Source organism: Ictalurus punctatus, chromosome 6, assembly GCF_001660625.3.
Source record: "Ictalurus punctatus breed USDA103 chromosome 6, Coco_2.0, whole genome shotgun sequence".
Taxonomy (NCBI): Eukaryota; Metazoa; Chordata; class Actinopteri; order Siluriformes; family Ictaluridae; genus Ictalurus; species Ictalurus punctatus.
This window is the reverse complement of record NC_030421.2, coordinates 30,745,877-30,763,771: the sequence shown is the minus strand read 5'-3', so window position 1 is coordinate 30,763,771 and position 17,895 is coordinate 30,745,877. Positions and strand designations below refer to the sequence as shown.

Below are 17,895 nucleotides of genomic sequence, written 5' to 3'. Positions count from 1 at the left end.
TTTGAATCAGCAAAATATTGTAGCCCATTTTTTCCCCATGAACATGCTCGTCAGGCACTTAACGTTTGCTTCATGTTAATCGAACTCAATAGAATGTGGGATAATGTTTAATTGATTAGGTGAGAGATTCATTGACGATCACCAATGATGATTTCAGCATTCAGCTCTGCAGTTGACTGTTGTGCAGCTTTATTACTGCAGTTCCCACAAAAAGTGACTTTTTTCCCCATTTATGTTAATGGAACATTCTCAGCATTTAATAATGCACGGACTGTGCGTAAAGGATGTGCTGCATAGACACTATGCTATATTGTGTATGGTTCTTCAAATCACCTATAAAAGCTCATTTGTAGATTAATAGAAGCAAGTTGTATCTCAGTCTACATCAGAGCTGGGCAATTTGAAAATGTGATAAATATTTTAGCAAAGAATCTTTAGCAAAGAGTCAGGTTTGTTGTCACATCAGAACAATTTGTTGTGATGAGAGATAACACATTAAATTACATTTCCAAAAAAGTAGGGACAAGGGCAATTTAAGACTAATAGCAATTTGATAATTTGTCAATCAAGAAGCTGATGTGAAACAGGTGAGGCAATCGTCTAATCGTAGTATATAAGGAGCCGGCAAGACAGGCCTAGTATTCCAAGAGCAAGGATGGGTCGAGGTTCACTAATCTGCCAACACATGCGTCAGCAAATAATCCAACACTTTGAGACCAACATTCCCCAAAGACAAATCAGTAGGATTTTGGGCATTTCACCTTCTACAGTGCACAATATAATTCAAAGATTCAAGGAATCCGGTCAAAGACTGGTGCGTAAAGGGCACATCTGAGATGGACAGTAGCACAGTGGAATCGTGTTTTGTGGTCCAACGAGTCAACATTTCAAAAGGTTTTTGGACAAAACAGCCGTCGTGTCAAAACAGACGCTGGCCAAAGAGGAAAAGGACCATCCAAGCTGTTATCAGCGTCGGGTCCAAAAGCCAGCGTCTGTCATGGTATGGGGGTGTGTCAGTGCCCATGGCATGGGTAACTTGCACATCTGTGAGGACATCATTAATGCAGAAAGATATGTACACATTTTGGAGTAGCATATGCTGCCATCCAGAGCAGCACAACACTAAACCACACTCTGCCCAGATTACAAGCGCATGGTTGTGTAAGCTGAGTGCTAGCATGGCCTGCCTGCAGCCCTGACCTGTCAACTGAGAATATCTGACACATTATGAAGTGGAAAATAAGGCATCGAAGGCCCCGTATAGCTGCGCAGCTGGAGAAATGCATAATGGATGAATGGGGGAAAATTCCGCTTGATAAACTTAACCAACTGGTGTCTTCACTCAGCGCCCAAACTCTTAATAAATGCTATTAAAAGAAAAGGTGATGACACACAGTGGTAAACAGTCGACTGTCCCAACTTTTCTGGAGTGTGTTGCAGACATCATCAGATTTGAAATGAGTGTATATTTTCAAAAAGAAATTAAATTCACAAAGTAAAACATCAAATAATGTGTTCATGTGTTTTTAATATAGTACAGGGTGAATTGAATTCTCAAATGACTTTCAAATTTATTTTTATTTTTTTTTGCATTTTTAAAAAATTTTTTTTTGCATGTCCCAACTTTTTTGGAATTGGGGTTGTAAACTTCTAAACTACAAAAGATGGGTTAAACAGCAGGTAGCAGGCAGCAGTAGATAACCATATTCAATCAATGTCTAATGCTGTATAACAGTGTACTCAATGGAATATGGAGACAACATGACCTTTGACTAGGAAATCACCATGTCAAATTCTACATTTAAAAAGCATTTACCAAAATGACCTGAAGTCGCAGTCAAAATGGTTCACATTGACCTCTAAATTATAATCTTTTTTTCTCAGTTTTTATTTCACATATGATTTGATACAACATGTAAACAAGCAACATGATGTTTAATGATGCAGCATGATGTTTAAATTCATTCATTCGTTTTCAGTAAGCACTTCATCCTGTTTAGGGTCACAATCTGGGGCCTATACCATAAACACTGGGTGTGAGGTGGGAATACACCCTGGATGGGATGCTGGGCCGTTACAGAGCCATACACCATACACACTGTTTCACACCTAGGGGAAATTTAGTTTATCTAGTGAATTTAGTGTGGGAAGGGTTAGGGAACTCCACATGGACAGAAAACTGAGCTCAGGATCAAACTGTGGACCCTGAAGCTGTAAGGCAGCATGCTCACCACTTCTTCACCATCCCACTGCTAATGTTTCCATTTGTAACGTAATATACATGGTTTATGCTTAATGCTAGCTAGAGGGGTTTTTAAAAAAAGAAAAAAAAAAGAAAAAAAAAACAAGCTCTTTTTTGATAATTGCAAAACGGTGTTGCATAAATAACTGACTTTATTTTGGTCTTTTAATTCCTTCAGTAGACATATAGTATAAGGTTATAAAGGAACTATTTCCCATACAAACATCAGTTTGCTCATTGTATTTGTTGCTGTCTCCAGGAATAGATGGACAAGAAGAGATACTGTAGAGATTACTGCAGGGAAACAGTTCAAATTTAGCTAGACGGCTGCAAATTTCCAGAGATAATGTCGATAAAACAAAATGTCAGTACAGGTAAACATTTTGATTGCACATCTTTGCCTGAAGATCCCAAGAGCATCACTGCTGATTCAGTTTCATCCTGCTGGTAATCACACCTGATATCCCAGACATAAACCAATCACTCCTGTCACTTTGCCATTGCCTGGACCTCTTCAGGGTAGAAAAGGGCATGTTTTTTTCATTTGTCCTACATGTAAAACACACACAAAGATTAATCAGCCATGACATTAAAACCACCTGCCTAATATTGTGTACACCAAGTGTCACCGAAACAGCTCTGATCTGTGAAGGCATGGACTCCACAAGACTTCTGAAGGTTTGCTGTGGTATTTGTCAGCAAGATGTTAGCAGAAGATCCTTTAAGTCTTGTAAGTTGTGAGGTGAGGCCTCCATGGATCGAACTTGTTTGTCCAGCACATCCCACAGATGTTCGATCATACTGAGGACTGGGGAATTTGGAGGCAAAGTCAACACCTTGAACTCTTTGTCATGTTCCTCATACCATTCCATTAGGTGCTTTCAGTGGTGGACAGGGGTCTGCAATCTGATTGGTCTGTGGCTACGTAGCCCGATAAGCAGCAAGCAGAATTGCACTGTGTGTTCTGACACCTTTCTATCATAACCAACATTACCTTTTTCAACAATTTGTGATACAGTGGGATCAGACCAGATGGGCTAGCCTTCACTTCCCACATACATCAATGAGCTTTGGGCACCCATGACCTTGTCGCCGGTTCACCGGGTGTCCTTCCTTGGACTGATTTTAGTAGGTACTAACTACTGTATACTGGGAACACCCCGGTTCTGAGATGCTCTGACTCAGTCATCTAGCCATCACAATTTGGCCCTTGTCAAAATCGCACACATTCTTACCCATGCCCATTTTTCCTACTTCCAACACATCAACTTTGAGAACTGACTATTTACTTGCTGCCTAATATATCCCACCCCTTGACAGGTGCCATTTATCTGCATGTAATTAATAGTAGATATAGTCATTAATAGTAGTTAGGTAGTATATCTTTGACTCAACAGAAATGGATCAAATAAATGCCTTCTGATTTGAAGCACAAATTTTAAAGCTCTGTCATTTATTATTAATGCTCTCAATATAAATAGTTTAGGTCCTATTAATATTTCATGACGGCAAGGGAAAATATTTGGGTGATTGCTGGTAAATTTGATGACAGTGTCTTGAGGCTTACACACTGCAGGTAATAATTATAAATAAATATGTGTTCTGTTTGCCGGCTGTATGTACAGTGTATTTCAGCTATAAGATGCATTTGTATATGATGATGTTTACAGAAATTACATTCACAATAACCCTCACTGACATTATGTATTAAAATTTGTGCATTGTACATCACTGTTATCGTTTATACCAGAGTGCTGTTAAATTCTCAAATCTGCTTAGTCAGAATGTGTTGATCAATGACAGCAGCTCTGACAGTAGTGGTAGCATGTTACTATGGGGGCAGTGGTCGGTCAGTGGTTAAGCCATTGGCCTATTAATCAAAAGATCATGAGCTCAAATCCCAGCACCACCAAACTGCCACCAGTGGGTTCCTGAGCAAGGCCCTTAACCCTCAACTGCTCAAATACACTGTATAAATGAGATAAATGTACATTGCTCTGGGTATATGTTATATATTTTTTTATAGTAACAGCTTACACAGTGTGCTATGACCGTTGTGTGATGTTTATTTGGCATATGTGGAAGTAGTCTCTAATGTCAGCGCTTTCTGTCCTAGGTAAAGCTGTTCCTTTAGGTTTTCCTCATTGAGAACGTCTTTAGGATAGAGGGCTTTGCAGTTTCTCTGTAGCATGACAATTTGTGATTTTTGTTATGTTTTGTTGTCTTTTATTAGAGGAAAGAGAGGTTTGTAAGGGAATGACTGTTTATACAGTACCTGCTATATAATAAGTGATAACAGGAGATGTTCCACAACATTAAACATAACTATAAATGGAAAAAGTGCACCCCATATTGTTTTGTTTCTTATATAAAGAATCAATATTTAATTAAATTCTAGTAGCATCAATTTACTGACCTGCAAAATCCGTAGGCAAGTGTATTGCTGCAAAAGACTTGACTTTGCATACTCCAATGCTTTTCCTTTTTCACAAGGAAAGATGCACAGGGCCAGAGAACAGCATCAGCATATTTAATATCCCGGGGCTGAGGAGATGGTCCAAGAGCCCAGTCGTGTTAAGACAGGACTGTAACATTAGTTCCCCTTCTGGCTGCAGGATCAATTCCTACAACCGCAGATGCTTGTCTGAATTGAACCATATTCTTTTGGTTATAGGTGCAGGTCTTTAAAGGATTATTCAATACTCTTTCAACCTAATCTCAGTCTATTACATCTGGACCACTGAGTACCACAGACACAAATTATGACACATTTCCCTGGCCCGAGAAATGAACAGAAAACCAGTTTATTCAAATGATACGTATACTTGATGTCTAAGGGCACTTGTTTGTAGAATGTATTAATGACTGCTTAAGTCAAAGATATTTGTAAAGTAATCTTAAAATCAGTATAGTTCATTCTTTTTGAGATCAGACTCCTTTCAGAAAAGTGTAAGTAACCAGAATTACCTGTAAGTGTTCAAAAGTTGGATAAAACTACAGCAAGGCTTTAGTAAGACGTTTCTCTCATCCTAAACATTTCATTATTAAAGTGTAATGGCTGTTGAAGTCATGTCATTATAGGTTTTTTTTTGTTTGTTTTTTTGTTTTTTTTTTGTTCTTCTTTTCTCAGTACGGGGCCATGTCAAAATTATTGTCTGTGATGGTCACAGGGGATAGAGAAAACGCCAGAGTATTCCTTTAATCTATGGGAGCAAAAACGCTTGGTCCGGTTGTGTTTACTCGGTCTATGTTGAATAAATCTCTCTGTTTAGCATCGTTGATAGACAGGATGTAATATTCGTGTGAAGTTTTGTCTAAAAGCGTAGTTGTTTTCCTGTTTTCCTGTACTGTTCTAATGTTCCCTAAAATTAAAAACGTATAATATTTTGATAAATTATGTCACTATACTTTTACGGTGCATCTGAAATACTTTTAGAACACTGACTTCATTGTTATATAGTTACGCATTGTCACCATCTCAGGAGATAGTGAGTGTGTTAATTTTCCTTGAATAATTTGTGTAAATATTGGACTCCCGAGTGGCGCAACAGAAAAGTGCTCCCCAATCAATGGGAAATTGCACGTTTGATGCCACGGCCATCCATGAACCATGGCAGCAAAAATGACCATGTTCTGTGTGTGTGTGAGATTGCATACTCTCTCCCCTGTCAATTACAGTGACACTAGCCAATCATGGGTGTCTGTGAGCTTATGTATGCAGAAGAGGGTAGACAGCTTTTACACTGCCCTGGCAAGCAGATTAAAAAAGACTGTGTAATTTGAGTACCCTGATACATATAAATGCAGTATATACACAATATATGAATATATTTTAGATATATGTAGATATATTGTGTAGATATATTGTAGATGTAGATATATTGTTTATCGCAAAATGGTTTTAACAACATATAACTGCTTAGCTCTTAATCTCTCTCTCTCTCTCTCTCTCTCTCACTCTCTCTCTCTGTCTCTCGCTCTTACCCATTGATGCGCATAGGATTATTGCCTCCATACTCCATTTGGCTATAAATAAAAGTACTTTATTCTCCCCCTCTCTTAAACAAATTGTTTTATGGTAAGTGATTTACTGTACAGATCCACACCCCCACACCTCCATTTCAGTGTCTCTTCATGACCTGGCTATCTGAGCAGGGGTCAGGCCAGAGTGCATGATGGTTAGACTCTTAAGACCAGAGAAATCCTAGTGAGACGTATTAGCTTTTAGATATCATTAACCATTTATGAGATGATAGATATGTGCTGAGTCTCCTTTTGCTGAATTCACATTGTGTCCTAATAGATGTTAATCTACGGGTCTCTCCGCTGTAGCTCTTTGTCAAATGAGAGATCAGACCTGTGGCAGTTTCAGAGGAAACAATTAACTCGCCTGCTTTCTGTACACTCTATCTGACAATTTGAGCACTGAGGAACACACACCGAGTGTTTAATTTCATCTGTATGTTATGGAACAAATGGAATGCTGTACTCAGTTTTGACTTGAATTGTATTGTTTATAATGAGCATGTTCTCAAAGGAACAAAAGATATGACGGGTGCGCGCTGTGACAGTCTCACAGACTCCCTAATGACTACACTTGATAAAGTGGCCTATCTACATGTTTTTGCACATCAGTGATTACAAACATCAAATGTCTCTCTGTGATCTGACAGTGCAGATTTACAAGCACATACTCAATGGTACTGGCTCTGGAGACATTGAGCTCGGGACAAGTTGTGGTTTTCTGGCTATTATAGTGCAGCATGCCCAGATTTTTATAAAGGGAGTGCAAATAAGGACAGTGGAAAGAACACACTTAATCTGCACTATGTGTTTCTAGTAAAAAGAAAATTTGTATATTTATACTACTTATTCTACTATATAAATATCTAAATCTGGCTGTGTATTTCAAGTAAAATGATAATTAACTGGAAGAGAAACATCGCAAAGTTCATAAATATAATTAATAAAAACTGAAGTCTTTTTAGGACCCTAGAGGCATAGAATGGTTTTAAAGAGGCTCTGAGTACAGGATTAGCACAGTCACCTCCTTCAGATATCTTCATGCTACTGTTTTTACATCCACAAATATCAAGCAAAGGAAATTGAAATCAAACAACCTACCCCGGTGCACTGATGCAAGCAACTCGATGATATTTGCAGGCTGAGGATGGTTTCAGAACAGGAGCTTTGGTGTTTATGCATGAACTCAACCCTCGAAAGATGCTTTTTGAAAGGAGCCTTTTTTTGTTTTGTTTTCATTTGCAGCCAGTTTTCCAGAGTGGCACTGTGTATAAGACAGAGTTGCGTTTCCAGTCCATCTGATCTGTTCCAAAAAAATGGCCACATAATTATATTAGTTTACTGGCTTTTAAGTTGCTCTATAGTACATGTTGATTTTTGTTGAATTTGGGTAAAAAAGTTACAGTGCTTCGACAGTTATCTAAATCAACATATGCTAGATATGGTGGTCATGCAGAGAGTAGTATTGCTGCTTCGCAGCTCTAGGGTTCAGGTTCGATCCTGAACTTGGGTCTGATTTTGTGTGTGTGTGTGGGTTTCCTTCCATCTCCCCCCCAAGAAAACATACTGGTAGGTGGACTGGCTAGTAGTTGTGAATGTCTGTGTGCATGGATTTGTATACCATCCAGCATTTATTTGCATCTTGCTCCCAGAGTTCCTGGGGTAGGCTCCAGATCTGCAACCCTGGCCTGACCTTGGTAGATATGTCTTATGTTCAAAGATATGTCGCAGGGAGCCTGGAGCCTATCTCAGGGGACTTGGGGCACGAGGCAGGGGACATATTGGACAGGCTGCCAACACATTGCAGGGCCCATTCACACACCCATTCACACACTACAGACATTTTTTTTTGGATGCCAATCAGCCTATGACACATGGCACAGGGAGAACATGCAAGCTCCGTGCACACAGAGTGGAGGCACGAATCGAGCTCCCAAACCTGGAGGTGTGAGGTGCTAACCACTTTACCCCCCCACCCCCCCACCCCCCCACCCAGCACATCCTAGTATATTAATTTAAAAATAATAATTATAAATGTCATCCACAAGCTTAAACAATCCATGAGCGCGATAATATAGCAGCTAAGCAGACCCAGAGCTGCAGCTCAGGATCCTGTATAAACTGTTTGCTCTGATTTGTGGAGCTACTCTTTTTTTTACCAATAGAGGGCAGTCCATCCTCATTTTAGGTATTCTGGTGCAGCTTTACAAATTAACTACATTCTGGTGCCTTTCACCAGTCTCTTATTCAAAAAATGCTCATACTGAGCATTCTTTTAACATACTGAATACTGTTTGTCTTTATTCTGTATACTGTAATGATTTACAACACACACTATCCAGTGTGACCTAGAAGAAGATGGGATCTGTACTGGCTCCTCATGTTGTCTCAGCAAGAGTTTTCTTTCCACTGTCGCTTCTGGCTTGCTCATTAGGGAGCTAATTTTACATCTGGATTTCTGTAAAGATGCTGTAAAGCTATAGTTAAAAGTGCTATACTAATAACACCGAACTGGATTAACATACTTTTGTAGCTAGTTGTTTTTAAATAATTGTCCTCCACTGTTCTGCAAATAAGCATAAACCTGGCTTGATATATGTACACATAGGATTATACAAAATATATAAAACATATTTCCATGTACAATTACAGGATTTAACAGAAACCCTTATATAATATCCTTTCACTAGTACAAGTAGGCAAGTGTTTAAGAATACCATAAATCTAAAACCCTGTGAGATATATATATATATATATATATATATATATATATATATATATATATATATATATATATATATATATATATATATATATAATACTTATCTGTAGACTTATTGATTTAAGTGTTCAGAAAAGAGGTAGATGGTCTTTGTTTGAGGACAGCAAGTCAATCTGCTCTTCAAGGGGTTCAGTCCATTACCTGCAAGCACATACAGAGAAAAGCCTTGGTGCATGTCTCCCTTGTATCTGGATGATTGGTGGGTCGAGCTGATCTAGGCAGCTATAGGATACCAGTGGAAGGAATGCTGCAATAAGAACTTGGATAGATGAAAAACAAGTTTTGCAGTCTGGATCAGTTTCAAGGCTTTGATGGACAGGCAAGTCTTCCACAGGGGAAGACTTCCCAGAAACAAGCTGCCTAAGTTTGAACAGGAATATAAATGAATTGATTAAACACTGTTTGCTCTGTCATCTGAAAATCTTACTCCAATATTTATTGCATCCACCATTTTGATTCTAAGCATGCATATTTAATTGCACTATTACTTCACAACAGTTGAGAACCCGATTTGTTTCTAATATGATCTAGAGCTAGAATATATCTAATTTTAGCTTGACAGTTGAAATTCAGCATATAAAAATAGCAGCATTAGATGGCAGTGTGCTGTCAGAGGCAGGACTGGAGTGTCATTTCTCACACTCACACAGCTGATAGTGTTCACTCATTATTGATGTCTGTCTGAATCTAACACTTTTCTATAAATTATAGGACCATCCTTTCAGTTAAAACAGCAGTTTGACAGCACAGCACAACACCCGACTTCAGCCCTGTATCAAAGAAGGGAAAATAATTATTGAAATTAGATTGTTTAGTTAGAGCTAATGTCTTCAGCTTCTGTGATGCTCCATGAAGCATATCAAGTACCTGTAATAGACACTGAAGTGAGTGTTGTTCAAATAGTTTTAATAGAAATAAGAACAAGTGAATGCTCATATATATATATATATATATATATATATATATATATATATATATATATATATATATATATATATATATATATATATATATATGAGTTTGTGAAATCTTTCCAGGATATGTTGTATATATTTGTCATCAGTAACTACATTCATCATTCATTCATTCTTCAGTAACTGTTTTATCATGGTCAGGGATCCTGGTTAGGTGGATCTGAACCAGAGCCTGGGGGAAGGGGGGAGGGGGAATGGGGACGACTGGAATGGGGCTGAATTGTCTTTTCAGGTTGTTCTTCCATCTGTCCATCTGTTAGAGCAATAATCTCAATAATAAGTTGGTGAATGTTTTGAATATAGGGTTTATATGGTATTAAGATTGTAACCATGAGATGTATTGATTAGATTTGGTTTAAACAGGATCAGAGTAACAGCAAGGTCAAATGTCGTCTGAAATGGTTTTTCTTATATAGCTGCCTTCATGTTTGTAGTATATTTTTAAGGGTATTTCTGGAATGCAAATTAATAACAAGAAGGACTTGAGTTATTGGTTGCAGACGTATCCCTGTCGGTAAAGAGTCTGTCGACTTGATATTTTTTTCTCCCAACCTAATTTACATTTACATTTACATTTATTCATTTAGCCGACGCTTTTATCCAAAGCGACTTACAAATGAGAAAATACAAGCAAAGCGATATATCAAGCAGAGAACAATACAAGTAGCGTTACCATACAAGATCCGTTAATTGAGTTCCAGAAGAAGCAAAGTGCACAGAGTAGAGGTGTAAGTGCCAGAGCAGATTTATTTATTTATTTATTTATTATGGGTTGGTTAGGTGTTCACGGAAGAGGTGGGTCTTTAGCTGTTTTTTGAAGATGGTGAGAGATTCTGCGGTCCGGATTGAGGTTGGAAGTTCATTCCACCCCTGAGGAACAGTTAGTTTGAATGTTCTTGAAAGGGACCTTGAGCCGCGCTGAGTAGGCACTACTAAGCATCGGTCGTTGATTAATTGCAGATTGCGTGAGGGAACGTAAGCCTTCAGGAGAGTGTTGAGGTAGGAGGGTGCTGTTCCAGACAAGATCTTGTAGGTGAGCATCAAGGCCTTGAATTTGATGCGGGTGGCTACAGGAAGCCCGTGGAGGGAGATGAAGAGGGGTGTGACATGGGTTCTCTTGGGCTGGTTGAAGACGAGTTGTGCTGCTGCATTCTGAATCATCTGAAGGGGTTTGATGGAGCTGGCTGGAAGGCCTGAAAGTAGGGAGTTGCAGTAGTCCAGTTTTGAGATAACAAGAGCCTGGACTCGTATCTGTGTAGCCTGTTCGGTGAGGTGGGGTCTGATTTTCTTGATGTTGTACAGGATGAACCTACACGACCGTGCAGTTGTTGAGATGTGGTCTGTAAAGGTCAAGCTGTCATCGAGAATCACCCCAAGGTTCCTGGCTGTCCTGGACGACTTGAGTGTGGTTGAGCCGAGCTGTACAGTGAGGTTGTGGTTGATTGAGGGACAAGCTAGGCTGACGAGAAGCTCAGATTTTGCCAGGTTGAGCTTAAGGTGGTGTTCCCTCATCCAGACGAGATGTCAGACAGGCAAGCAGAGATACGTGCAGAAGCGGATGGATCATCAGGCTGGAAGGACAAATAGAGCTGGGTGTCATCAGCATAGCAATGATATGAGAAGCCATGAGACTCAATCACCTGCCCTAGAGATGTAGTGTAGATAGAAAAGAGCAGTGGACCCTGAACTGACCCTGAACTGACCCCTGTGGAACGCCAGTTGTGAGTTTCAGAAATACCTCCCCTCCACGATACCTTGAAGGATCAGTCTGAGAGATAGGATTCCACTCAGCCCAGAACCATTCCGGTGATGCCCAGTCTGGAGCATTTATCTAATTTCTATCCATCACATCTGTAGTATAAGTGCAATTACCATTATTTTAAAAGCTCACTTATAATAGAAGTCTAATGGCAGTTATTGAATTAAACATTATTAAAACATTATTTAAATAATAAGTTTTTTCAGAGGTAAGACTATACTTTTAGAGGACACAGTTTGTGATTAATTTGTATTGTATCACCAACACAAAGAAATAGCCTACATTAAGACATCAGAATGTTTACTTTACCTTTTTAGTCTATTAATGTAGTGTTGGAAATTTGGATAAAAGTACATAAGAATAGTTTTAGTAAGACTTTGTATTATGTCTCATCTTAATACCTTCACTGATAAAGCATAAGGTTTATTGACAAAATTTAATAACTGCCCTAAGACGTTTATTATAAAGGAATTTTGAATAAACAGTTTTTTCCCTTCCTTTGCACAAATGTGTCAAAAATAATTGTCTATATGATACAGATGCTGGAAGGGAGAAAACTGTCAGGCAGAATAACAGCTTGCATTACAATCTTAACATCAAATGGTAACATAGTAAACTCAACAAAAAAAGAAATGTCCTCTCTCATTCAAGTGCTTTTATTTCCAACAATCTTAACATGTGTAAATATTTGTATTAACATAAAGACATTCAACAACTGAGACGTAAAATGAACATTGAACTTCACAGACATTTGACGAACAGAAATAGAATAATGAGTCCCTGAACAAGGAGGGGGGGGGGGCAATCTTAAAAGTAACAGTCAGTATCTGGTGTCCTCCAGCTGCTTCAACTACTACAGGGCATCTCATCCTCATGGACTGCACCAGATTGGTCAGTTCTTGCTGTGAGATGTTCCTCCACTCTTCCTCCAAGGTATTTACAAGTTCTTGATCATGTCTCAGGGGACACACATGTAATTTTCCACTGCAAGGACGATCAGCTGTCCTTCCTGTCTCCCTGTAGCACTGCCTTAGTCGTCTTACATTACAGACATTGCAGTTTATTGCTCTGTCCACATCTGCAGTAATCATGCCTCCCTGCAGTAGGTCTATGGAATGTTCATGCAGGTGAGCAGGAACTATAGGCAATGAGGGAATTTCCCCAGTGTGGGATCAATAAAGTTTATCTTATCGTATCGTATCTAATCTTTTTTCTGGTCTTTTTCAGAATCAACTGTAAAAAAAAAAAAAAACTGTTTGTGTCTTAAGGACTGTTCCACAGGTGCATGTGTAATAGTTTGTTTATGGTTCATTGAACAAGCATGGATAAACATCACTTAAACCCTTTCCAATAATGATCTGTAAAGCTTATTAGGATTTTACAAAATTATCTTTTAAATACAATCTCCTGAAAAACGGATGTTTCTTTTTTTTGCTGAGTTTATATAATAAAACAAATTAGAAAGCAGTTAACAAACCACTTGCTTTTGTGTTGAACTTTCTTAATGATTATCATTAGTTTACAATGCAGATGAGTTTTATACTTGCACATGAATTAATATACTTTTTGATTTTTTATTTTATTTACAGAACTGCCTATTGCAGAGAAGAAAAAGAAGGAAACCATTGTTTATATCAACAAATGATTTTAAAAGAGAACAAGGCTTAGGTAATATCTAAATTCTACCAATTATGAATACTGCAAATTGATTTGGATTGGTAATTAATCCTGTCTTCTTTTCACACTTACACTATCTCTCTCATTCCCTGCAGGTAGAACTGTACTGAACAGACTGATCTGTCCTCAGTCTTCTGGAAGTGTGACAGCACCTGGTCACATGACCTGGAAGAGAAAAGTCAGGAGACCTTTTGGATCCCTTTCTGGTTAGATTGTAATTATATTTATTTATCTGTTTGACTCATGGGACTGTGTTCATGAATGTGTGTGTGTGTGTGTGTGTGTGTGTGTGTGTGTGTGTGTGTGTGTGTGTGTGTGTGTGTGTGTGTGTGTGTTTAAGAGTGTGTTTAGGTGTGTTATAGTGCTTTATGCCAAATATACAGTAATATAATGTTAATAGAAAATATGGAGTTAGTACTGTTCAATAGACTTGAACACAGTGATGAAGGGCTAAAATCCAATATCTCTCAATATCTTGACAATGAAACTATTAGGGTTAAGCAATGCATAATATAATGAGGTCCAATCAATAATAAGAATGATGTGAGACAAACTGTTAAAAGTTACATTTCCATTCACACCAAAAACGCTATTACTATAAGAATTTATAGTTTTCTGTGCTTTTGTGTAATTTGTAATATGGACGACGTGTGTGTGTGTGTGTGTGGGGGGGGGGTGGGGGGGGGGGGTTAGGAAGGCTGACAAAGATCAGCCCTAATGAAGCTCCATATGAAGCCCTATATGGTTTGTTTCACTCTGTATAATCACTTGACACTGTCACTGATGGGCTGCATGAAAAATCAGCTCCGGTATTTTTCCTATGACCGTTGCTGTGCTTGGTTTTACACACATAAACACACACACACACACACACCCACACACACAAATCCACCTTATGACATTTGTTAACAGCAAATAACCTGAAGTGGATTACAAAATGAAAAACCTTTTATTGGTGTCCTTTAATCTTTGAAAGAATGAAGGGTTAGCCCTGGTGGGACATTTACCATCCCATTCACTGAAGACATTTGGGTTTGAGATCAAAAGATAAATGTGTGACAATAGATCAGAATTTCAGCTTTCATTCCCTGATATTATATTATGTATGGCTTTTTCTTCACAGTTCTCACAAGCTTTCTGTCATCAGCTGCTGTTGTTTCCCTTGGACGACCTGTTCGGTGTCTGACTGTTAGTTCATCAGTGGTTTCTTTCTTTTTTTAGGACATTGTTGTTGTATTGTCTGTCCCCAATGCTTTTGCAATGACTATGATAGATTTTCCCTTTTTTCTCAGCTTCATAATGGCTTGCATTTCTCCCATAGACAGCTCTCTGGTCTTCACGTTGGTTTATCCCTTTTAACAACAAATGCACGGGTCTTCACGGGTGAAAACTATGGCTCAAACCGACAGTAGACATTCAAAGCTATTAATTATTTAATAACAAAAGGTGCCATGTTCTAAGCTGTTTAAAACATCTAGGTGTAAAAAGCAGGAAATAAAAGCTAAAATTCTTATCCCATTTCATTCATCTTTTGATCTTAGACCCAAATGTCTTCAGTATATAGCAAAAACAAAATAATTGGCCTTGCCGCTCCAATACTTTCAGAGTTGACAGTAGACCAGCCACCCCTGCTTAGTCACATATAAAGAAATTCTATAAAGGAAATACGCCTTCAAAAATAATGAAATGATAAGTAACTGAATGAAAAGTATCAAAACAAACAACCAGTAAAAATGAACCAATTCATAATAGGACTTAAAACTGCATGAACTCTCTAGGGTACATGGTCACGCAACTTTCTAAATAGATTGGCCGATAGGCTTTCAGGCTTCTTGATGAAAGTGTTAGTTTGTGTATCTCTGCAGGTAAAATCCCCAACAGCCTTAATGATGTTTTATTAGCACTATGGTGCATTGCTTATTAATTTTTTTTTTTTTTTTCTGTGATGATGTGGTACTGTGCAAAAGGTTTAACCCTAACCCTAGGCACCCTATTTTTTTTAGTACAAACGTTGTTATAGATTTTTTTTTTTAAGGCTTCTACATTATCAAGTCAATACAAGAAAAAAAAATTGATTCTTAGTTTTCTAGCACAAAATTAAGTGTTACAGAAAAAATGTTTGTATGGCATTAAAGAAAGCAGCATATTACGTAAGAGACACTTTTAAGACAAAATACTCCATTAAGGCTGCTGGGTTTTGCTGCAAAAATAAGAAGCGAGTGCGATGGGCAAAGTCTCCAGAAGAACGGTGTCTGGTTCTGCGAGACGCTCAATAAAACTTACAGCTCATTTCCTTATAAAACTGCACTAATTGTACTAGAGAGTACTATATTTTTTTGTCACACCAAATACTGACTTTGTTTCATTTACTACTGTTTACTGCTCTATACAGTATTTTTTTTTAAATGTAGAAACATTTCATTTCATTATTTTGAAAGCATCTTTGCTCTACAGCATTTTATTTGTATATGCCTAAAACTTTTGCACAGTTGGGTCATGAAGCCCCTTTGGCTGTGGTGAGGCTATGGCATGGCTAGTGTGCTTCGTTTGATGGCCAAGTATGACTGGAAATCTAGGACTGACCTATGAATCTCTGCTAGTGAGTTGGTGTGATTTCTTTTGCAGAATGGGCTGGTTATCAACCTGGAAAGAAATCTAAAGGCTGATGTGCTGATCCACACTGCGACACAGCTGTGCTCTCTGTCGGCCCGATCGGACCATTTATGACTTGACAGCCCCGACCCTGCACTTACTCTGGTGAGTTTTTTTTTTTTTTTTTTTGCTTTCCTCTTCCTGTTTCTGTTCTTCCTGCTGCTCTTTTTTTGTTCCAGAGCCCTGCGTGATGCTCTGCTAATCTGTCATCATGCCTGAGATCCACCATCTGCTGGGATCTGTAATGTTTTCATGCTGGAGTTCCTCACTCCTCATTCTGCGGGCCATAGCACTGTACAAATGATGTTTATTTTGTAGAAAGATAAGTTATTGATCAGGAACTGTGCATGGTTTCACACTCCCCCACTCCTGACATGCATAATGTAATATTAGCTTTCATTTGCTCCTTAAAGGAAAAATTGAATAAGGACAGTTTTTTGTTTTCTAACAATAAGCTACACTGTACAATATCATGTGTGGCCAAGTGTCTTTGTGAAGTTTTCTTAATTGCGTAATCATCCACGTTCTCCAGCCAAGACTTTTAACTTAAAATCTAGTGTATGACATGAAGTTTTTGTTCATAAGCAATGAAAGCAGTTAGCATTACTCAAATGAGCTAGCGCATAAATGGTTTTTATGCTTGGAGTAGTGGTCTTATAAAAATACTGTAATATGGGTCAAAGAAACTGAGCAAGTCTGCTGTGCTGCCAATGAAAGATTTGTTGTCATCTTAGCTGCATACTGGCAGGTTGTCCCCTTACCCTACTGAAAAGGTAACCTGTTGTGATAATAGTCATGCTAAAGATTTGTCTAACATCTAGTGAATAACGTTGTCCTACTAGAGGTGTGAATAAACGTGACTCAAATTACAGGAAATGTAGTATCTATATCATTAGGGTGCATGGCACTGGTGTAGCCATGAATGAATTTCAGGAGAGGTGAGAAATGGTATGAATCACCACATGATTTGTACAGTTACACTGATAAGTATGATGTGCTCATGCATTTTGAGTGGATGCCAGACAGGAACAGTGGTGGTATTCAAGATTTGTTGTTTAATTATTTAAGGCATGATCTACAGCCAACCAAACCTGCTGTATTAATAGCATTAATGTGCCTCGGAAAAAAAACAACAACAACAATTTCTAATGAAAAAGATATATAAAAGTTATATAAAATATATATGCTTGTACTAGGGAAATGACATCTTCATTGGCTGTCACCTTGATACACCTATGCTGTGTTGTTAGCTGAACTGGGAAAATATATGATTGGTTTCTCACAATATGAGCTGGTAGCCAGTAAAATGTTATAAAATACATTTAGGTGAACATTGGTTTGAGATCTGGAATGAATAAATATGGAGGAATCATAATTATGATGTTTTTGACCTTTTATGATCATCATTATAGAGAAATTACTGTGCAAAATAATGTTATTGGCAGGCATGTATATAAAAATCAGCTGTGGTGTGTTTGTGTTAACCACCCACAAATAAGCATTTGAAACTAGCATGAAATATTTCAGGGAGGGTTAAAACCTAAAATTCCCCCAGCCTCCCACTCGCCCAAAATTTTCTTTCACTCCTTGTTCTTCATGCTGATGGTGCAGCACATTACTTCCCCATCAGCATGCGGCATCTGTCAGACACCTCTGAGGGAACTCTCAAGGGAGCTGTTGTCCTTTGTCATCATGAGTGCCTTCGCCACAATGGCAGCTCTCACTGAAGGGTAATCCACACACGAACTGCAGAATAGGCGTTAAAAATAGCTTGCACAGAGCCATT

At 38.3% G+C, this 17,895-nt stretch overlaps 1 protein-coding gene across 9 annotated transcripts in view; it reads left to right on the top strand.

Moving 5' to 3' along the window:
• The window catches only part of pcbp3 (poly(rC) binding protein 3), an 85,383-nt gene that overhangs the window by 17,483 nt on the left and 50,005 nt on the right, over nucleotides 1-17,895 (top strand). For all 9 annotated transcript variants that reach the window (XM_017469069.3, XM_017469067.3, XM_017469063.3 and 6 more), the window contains 3 exons: nucleotides 13,370-13,448; nucleotides 13,553-13,663; nucleotides 16,083-16,214. The gene's annotated coding sequence lies outside the window, so the exon portion shown is untranslated. The remainder of the gene's footprint in view (nucleotides 1-13,369; nucleotides 13,449-13,552; nucleotides 13,664-16,082; nucleotides 16,215-17,895) is intronic.